Here is an 8,044-nt window from a genome sequence, read left to right as displayed (position 1 = left end):
TATTGAAATTTCATATTCTTGCAGTTTGCACTACATTTAAAAAAATATTATTCTTTATATATATATATATATATATAGAAAAATTATTCCATTTGTACCATTGAAAACTAGATTCAAATATGAATCTAACCATATAAGGCACTCTGTCTAGTTCCACTTGTACAATTTATAGCGAATTTTCAAAATTGACTGACAGAAGCTGTTTTGGACATAATCTGTTGTCATGTTTTCTGACCTATCACTGATTAAAAATCCATATATTGTTGTATACTTCTTTAAATAATTTTTCGTTTGTTCTAAGAGAAACTAGATTAATAGACGAATCCAATGGTATAAGATTCATCCTCTAATCATTTTTGTAGAATTTCTGATGATTTTTTAAACTTACTGTTCAAAACATTATTTCTAGGCAGATTTTACCAACTAGTGTCATTGACTTATTCACTAGTTCTATTAGCTTACTAAATAAACATATAAACTTGAATCACACTTCACATAATACTAGAAGTCACTTCTTAAAGTAAATTCGAAAGTGGCTCATCGCAAGCCAATGTTTGGTCGTAACATATATACAAATGAAATGCACTCACCTTTGCCTCGCTATCAAATATTCTCCATGATAATCTTCTTGATCCAACACTTTCCTTCCTTTTCAAGCTACTTGAATCACTAAATTTACCGTGGACTGGCGACGTCATATATTAACATAGAATAATCAAACTATTCGTTAGTATCGAACTAACATAATCTAAACTTAAATATAAAATTCGGTAAAAAAATTGATACTTAAATTGATATAAAACTAAATCATACTTCCATCGTAATTTCAAACTTCTCAAAATATTCCTTAAATTCCATGAATATTTCGTTTCACTATCAACTCTTCAATTTTTACTGATTTCATAATAAAACCACTAATTATGAATTCTTTTTAGAATTCATATCGACTTTCCTATTTAATCCATAATGACCCTTCACCATTACGATCATTTCTCATTAATCACAAAAATTTCCATCGCCTCAATAAAATATTCAAATCAACACTTAAATATTCAAAAATTTGTAATTTCATCCTAAACTTTCTTAGACTTTTCAAATTCAACCACATAACTTGATAAGCCTAGAATTAAATCTCAACTTAAGAATTAAACCAAAAAATCAGCATATTAAATAAATTTCCAGCATTACAATAATTTACTCAAATGATACTTCCACATTTAATAAACTTAAAATCAAGTCCCCATAATATTGAGACTTTTCAAATTCCACCCTCAAATTTTACCAAATTTGAAATTTGGTTCCAAACAACTTTCCAACTTAAGTTTCCAGCATTTTCAACTATCAAAAATCAGCATTAACCTTTCAAATATTACATTCTTGCAATAATATTCCACAATTCTCAAAACTTGTATATTAACCCTTTTACTAACTCAAGGCTCCAAATTGATCTCCAAGTCACATATAACACTTCTACTATCAATTTTAAACCACATGAATTTTTTCAATATTTTCCCTAATTTTTTCTCAATGGTCGAATGTCACTATGATCATAAGTCTAGCTTTTCATTCAATTTCAAACATGAATTCAACTTCCTTTCTTCAAATTCATGTTATTCTAATCAACACAACACCAAATTGAACCAAAATTCAATCAATCACCAAAACCCTAATTAGGCCAAATGCTTTAAATCCTTCTACACTTGATTTTAAACATCATACATGCTTGAAAATTAATCTCCAACATAAAAAAACATAATAATCTTTCATTAATTCTTCAAACTCCAAAAACCCTACATAAACCCCAACCTTCAATATCAACATATAATCATCTTCACTATGAAATTTTAGTACCAAATGATAGAGAATTTCATGTAGATTAATTCTCTAATTCATAACTGAGTCCAAAAATCAATCATGTAAGTTTAAAAATAAAAAATAAAATGTTTACCTTGGAGAAATGGTGGTTTCAACCAAACTTGAAGAAATAGCTGATTTTGTGCTTATTTTCTTGATTAATCTAGTATTTATTAACCTTAACACATGATACTTTAATAATATAATTGAATTTAAAATTCAATTAATGAGAAATCTCAAAAATACCATTAATGAAACTTGATAATTACCAATTTTCATTGCCATTAAAATATTATTTAGTCAAAGATGAATCAATTTGACATTGACTTTTCACTTTGGCCATGCAATTCTTGACAATTGCACTTTAGTCACTAAAATTCCACTGTTCGAACAAATCTGAAAAATTACATTGTTCTGAGACAAATTTATTTGATCTAAAATATGGAAATAATATTTCCCACCATTTTCTAACATCCATCAAATTTTCATAAAATTCTGGATCGATCTGATTATTCGATTTCAGTACCGAACTTTATCGCTTTATAGCTTTTAACATAAATCTCATACCGAAAATTTGATTCCTACAAAAATATTTGTTTTAGGCCAAACTGTTCATTTACGGCTAAAATCTATAATTTTTCAAAATTACATTTTTGATCCTTGAACTTTTATAAAGTTTATACTTTAATTCTTAAACTTTCAAAACTTACATTTTAGTCACTAGTCAAAATTTAGGGTATTACATAATCCTTTCTTGGATGATCTGAAGCTTAAACCTGATCAAGAAAATAATTATTTATTTACCTTTGTCGTTAGGCCGAGGCAATTAGTTTTTTCTTCAAATGTTTGTAAAAGAAACTCAGATTGCAGGTGTGATGGTAAAAAGCAGGATTTGACGTCGTTTACACCAGCGAAGGAATCGTTCCAAAAGGGTACGTTGTTGGTGAAGTGCAAGCTACTGTTGGGATGCTGTTTTGGCAATAGTTTTGGCCAAGAAGGAGATGATTCAGTAGCGTTATTTGCCTCGTAAGTGGCTGCTGCCGACATATAGTTGATTGACCAGTTGTCGTTGAAAAGTGTTCGTTGTTGGGATTGGGTTTGAGGGTCAGATTGAAATAAAGTTTGAAGCAGTGTCGATTGGTACCCATATGACACTGAATCCATCGAAAACTGGTAGGTTGTTGTACTGTTACCGGAGCTGGTTACCGATTTCAATCTCTTCTGCTCCTACGAGAAATCTTGATATATAGGCTTGAAAGTAGTAATGGAAGGATCTTCCCCGGGGCTTGCATAGCTCCTTGGACTACAATCCTTTTGGGTTTATACGGTAGAATCAATGAAAATAGTGCTGCCATAACTATCTGAATCCCAGCTGGAAAGCTAAGTTATCCTTAAACTCTTCATAAGAAGGCGTCGCCTTGATATCCGCCACATCAACAATGCATCCGAAGCTTCCCATGTCTCTAAAAAATCCCCGTAGAACATGGAAAAGAACTCCCCGCAAACATGGTTTTCGAGGAATTCCACCATGTCTCTCCACAAATCCCAGCATGAAATTCTTCTGCCATATAAGTGTTTTTCCTTCTCTTTCCCCCCCCCCCTCTTTTGCCGTTATTTATCTTTGGTTGAGAGTTCTCAGTTCTGAGTCGTCGTCGTTATTTATATGTGATAAGCTAAATCCAGCTAAAGAGTAAGGTTTAAGGGATGTTTGTTTGTCTCTTAATGGAATCATTCAGCGCTGAATGCTGAATCGTTCAGTATTTAGCGCGTTTGTTTCGTACCTCTGAATGATTTAGTGCTGACTGATTCAGCAAAATAGTGTTGAATGATTAAGCACATAAGTACATTCTGAATCATTCAGAGCCAGTTATCAAACAGCATGTCACATTCAGAGTCAAACCATTCAGAGCCTCTGAATCATTCAACCTCTGAATTATTCAGATTTAAATCATTCAACGCTTAATCATTCTGAAGTAAACAAATAACCCCTTAGTGTTAAACAAATAACCAGAATTTGGTTGACATTTCAAGGGATGATTAGACAAATGGGAAAAGCGTTTTGATTCAAATTCTTTTTTTCTTCCTTTTTTTCATTTAAATTTTATTAATTAAAAAAAGTTTTGACTTTGTTTTCTATTCCTACTTTCCCAATAAAAAATTTTATGGTTTGCTTTTATTTGTTTTAAAATATATTTTTTATTCCTTAGTGAATAAAAAGCTTATGGCCTACTATTATTATAGTGAAATTAAACAATCTAATAAATATTAATACTACTTCAATAAATAAATATGAATACTAAATGAGACCCGACTCTATTCGGTCTAGTAATGGGAAAAATTAATTTCGTTCTCATTTTTATGCATTTTATGCTTTGTGGTAAGAGAAATTATCTTGTATATGATCACTAAATTAATTAAAATTTTATAAACATGATTAATAGTTGTAGACACTCATTTTTTCGTCCGGGGCTCATTTAGAAAACGGTTTGAAAAACATATAATATATATATTTTTAAAAAATTCGGTTTTTGAATATATATATATATATATATATATATATATATATATATATATATATAGTTTTAAAACATTTTGAAATTATATATATTATATAGTTTTTAAAACATTTTGAAAACATATATATTATATATTTTTTAAAACATTTTAAAAGCATATATAATATATGATTTTTAAAAAACATTTTGAAAACTATATAATATATAGTTTTGAAAACTTTTTTAATATATATATATATATAATATAGTTTTAAAATATTTTTTAAAATATATATTATTATTATTTATTTATTTTATTAATTTTATTTTATTTTTATTTTTTTGGTCTAGGGTCCAATAAGTCCAACTCCAGGTCTAGCAAGGGTGTGGGTTGCCCAACCGGGTAGGCAGGCCTGACCCAACAAGCCCATTCGGATTAGGGTTTCAACATTTGTCACAGCACCGCAAGCATGACAGTCATTGGATCAGATCAGTTGATCCAACAGCCCATAACAGATTAAGAGACTAGGGTTTGCTAAACCCTAAGATATCAATTGTACAGCCAGATCTGGACCATTAGATCTGACCCAATCCAACGGCTAGAGAACGATCTACCAATCGATTGAGATCCCCGAGACTGAACCATCCCGGGGTGTTCGGTCAAACCCACGACCGCGAAACAATCAACCAACGTCCTGAGATAATTAGGAATAATCCCGAGATCACCGAAAATGAACCACCAGCGGTGAGGTATAAATACCCCACCAAGTCTGTCACAGAAAAGGACATCGAACAATGGAAACAACACGCGACCACAGAACAACCATCGATCGGAGAGCAAGCACAATGAAAAACCAAATACAAGCAACAGTCGGCCGATCTTGACATATCGACAGATCTTAGAATCAAATTCAAACAGGTTCGAGAGCCAATTCAGGACAGATCCGGTTTCAACTTAACTCAACGACGAGTGACTAATTTTCAGTTAACATTTTCAAGCCATATTTCAACTCCACGACGGGTGATATCTGACTGACAGAATATACCACTTGGCTTTCCTGTGAATGTGAGTCATTTAAAGACTTATGACCGGCTTACACCCGTGAAGGGGAGTCATTTTTCACTTAAAGGAACTATTCGCAGCATAGCCCAAGGTGAGAAGGTATCTGCCAGCGAAAAAACCTTCAAGTTCGATTCCATTCAGCTCAAGGACATATCAAATTTATAGCATAACTCAAGGTGAGAAGGGTTATCTGTCAACCAAAACCTTCGAGTTCGATTACATTCAGCTCAATGGCGTATCAAATTTACAGCATAACTCAAGGCGAGAAGGTTTATAAGTCAATAAAAACCTTCGAGTTCGATTACATTCAGCTCAATGACATATCAAATTTACAACATAACTCAAGGCGAGAAGGGTTATATGTCAACCAAAACCTTCAAGTTCGATTACATTCAGCTCAAGGGCCTATCAAATTTACAGCATAACTCAAGGCGCGAAAGGTTATCTGTCAATAAAAACCTTCGAGTTCAATTACATTCAGCTCAATGGCATATCAAATTTACAGCATAACTCAAGGCAAGAAGAGTTATCTGCCAAAAAAAATTGTCGAGTTTGATTCCATTTAACTCGATGACATATCGACCGTATGGTAGCAACAAGGAACTACTTTCCGGTTAAAGCTGAGGTCTTTAAGTAAGAAGAAAATCTGGGGCAATCTCTCAGCTTAGTACAACATAACTCAAGGCGAGAAGGGTTATATGTCAATGAAAACTTTCGAGTCCGATTCCATTCAACTTGATGACGTATCAACTACTTTTTGGTTGAAGTTTAAACCGAGGTCTTTAAGTCAAGAAGAAGACATGGGTTAGCTATGTTTTAGTGACAAAAAAACTATCTTCCAACAACATAACTTAAGTCGAGAAGAACTATTTGTCAACGAAAACTTTCGAGTTCGATTTCATTTAGCTTGAAAGCCTGTCAGCCATATAGTAGTATCGAGGAACTACTTTCCAGTCGAATTTTCAAACCAAGGTCTTTAAACCGAGAAGAAGACTGAAGTTGACTACAATTTGGTAACAAGAAGCCACATCCCGATTCAAATTCCAAACTACGGCTTCAATTTCATATCGTTTCAAGACAAACTCGACTTCACGATGGAGGAGTCATTCGTAGCTCAATTTAACATGGAGTTATTCCTAATTGCAATATCTGAGTTAATTTTCAACTCCACGAGGGGGGATATTAGACTCAGGAACCCCTTCATACCGAACGAAAATTTGTGTCATTTTATCTTTGTCCTATTTTTCGTTACACGAAAAATGACAAAGAGGGGCAGCTGTAGACACTGATTTTCGTCTAGGGCTCGTTTAGAAAACGATTTGAATATAAATATATATATATATATTTAAAAAATCAATTTTTTTTAAAATATATATTATATAGTTTTAAAACATTTTGAAATTATATATATTATACAGTTTTTAAAATATTTTGAAAACATATATATTATATAGTTTTTTAAAACATTTTGAAAGCATATATATTATATAGTTTTTAAAACAATTTGTAAACATATATAATATATAGTTTTTTAAAACATTTTGAAAGCATATATATTATATAGTTTTAAAAACATTTTGAAAACATAAATAATATATAGTTTTTAAAACATTTTGAAAGCATATATATAATATATTTTTTTTAAAAAAAACATTTTGAAAATATATATAATATATGATTTTTAAAAACATTTTGAAAATATATATAATATATGATTTTTAAAAAACAATTTGAAAACTATATAATATATAATTTTGAAAACTTTTTTAATATATATATATATATAATATATAGCTTTAAAATATTTTTTAAAATATATTATTATTATTTATTTTATTTTATTAACTTTATTTAATTTTTATTTTTTTGGTCAAGGGTCCAATAAGTTCAACTCCAGGTCCAACAAAGGTGTGGGCTGCCCAACCGGTAAGACAGGCCTGACCCAACAAGCCTACCCAGATTAGGGTTTCAACATTTGTCACAGTGCCACAAGTATGACAGCCGTTGGATCAGATCAGTTGAACCAACGACCCACAACAGATCAAGAGACTAGGGTTTGCTAAACCCTAAGATATCACTTGCACAGCCAGATTTGGACCGTTGGATTTGACCCAATCCAACGGCCAGAAAACGATCTACCAACTGGTCGAGATCCCCGGGACTGAACCATCCCAGGGTGTTCGGACAAACCCACAACCGCAAAACAGTCGACCATCGTCCCGAGATAACCGGGAACGATCCCGAGATCACCAGAAATGAACCACCAGCAGTGGGGTATAAATACCCCACCAAGTCTGTCACGGAAAATGACATCGAATAATGGAAACAACACGCGACCACAGAATAACCATCGATCGGAGAACAAGCACAACGAAAAACCAAACACAAGCAACAGTCGACCGAAACCGAAAACAACTAAACCAAAAACCATAAAAACCATAAAAGGAAAGGATTTTCCTCATCAAGGGTCGGCAAGAGCACAGAGGGATATCATCGGAGAAAGGAACGTCGAGAAACCGAAAAGACGCATCGAAAAAGGTAAAAGTCGAAGTTTTTTCACTTAGATCTACGACAACTCTGCTCGATTCAGAATAATCGGTACTTAGATTTGTGTTTACAGGGCCGAGGGGGC

The 8,044-nt window shown here is 32.3% G+C and overlaps 1 pseudogene; it reads right to left on the bottom strand.

Moving 5' to 3' along the window:
* Positions 1-2,646: 2,646 nt before the first annotated feature.
* Positions 2,647-3,313, bottom strand: LOC120121894 (annotated as a pseudogene).
* Between the last annotated feature and the right edge of the window lie 4,731 nt (positions 3,314-8,044).

The sequence above is a fragment of the Hibiscus syriacus genome, unplaced genomic scaffold (genome assembly GCF_006381635.1).
Source record: "Hibiscus syriacus cultivar Baekdansim isolate YM2019G1 unplaced genomic scaffold, ASM638163v2 tig00110383_pilon, whole genome shotgun sequence".
Taxonomy (NCBI): domain Eukaryota; kingdom Viridiplantae; phylum Streptophyta; class Magnoliopsida; order Malvales; family Malvaceae; genus Hibiscus; species Hibiscus syriacus.
The sequence above is the reverse complement of the archived record's forward strand: the minus strand, read 5'-3'. Positions and strand labels throughout refer to the sequence as shown.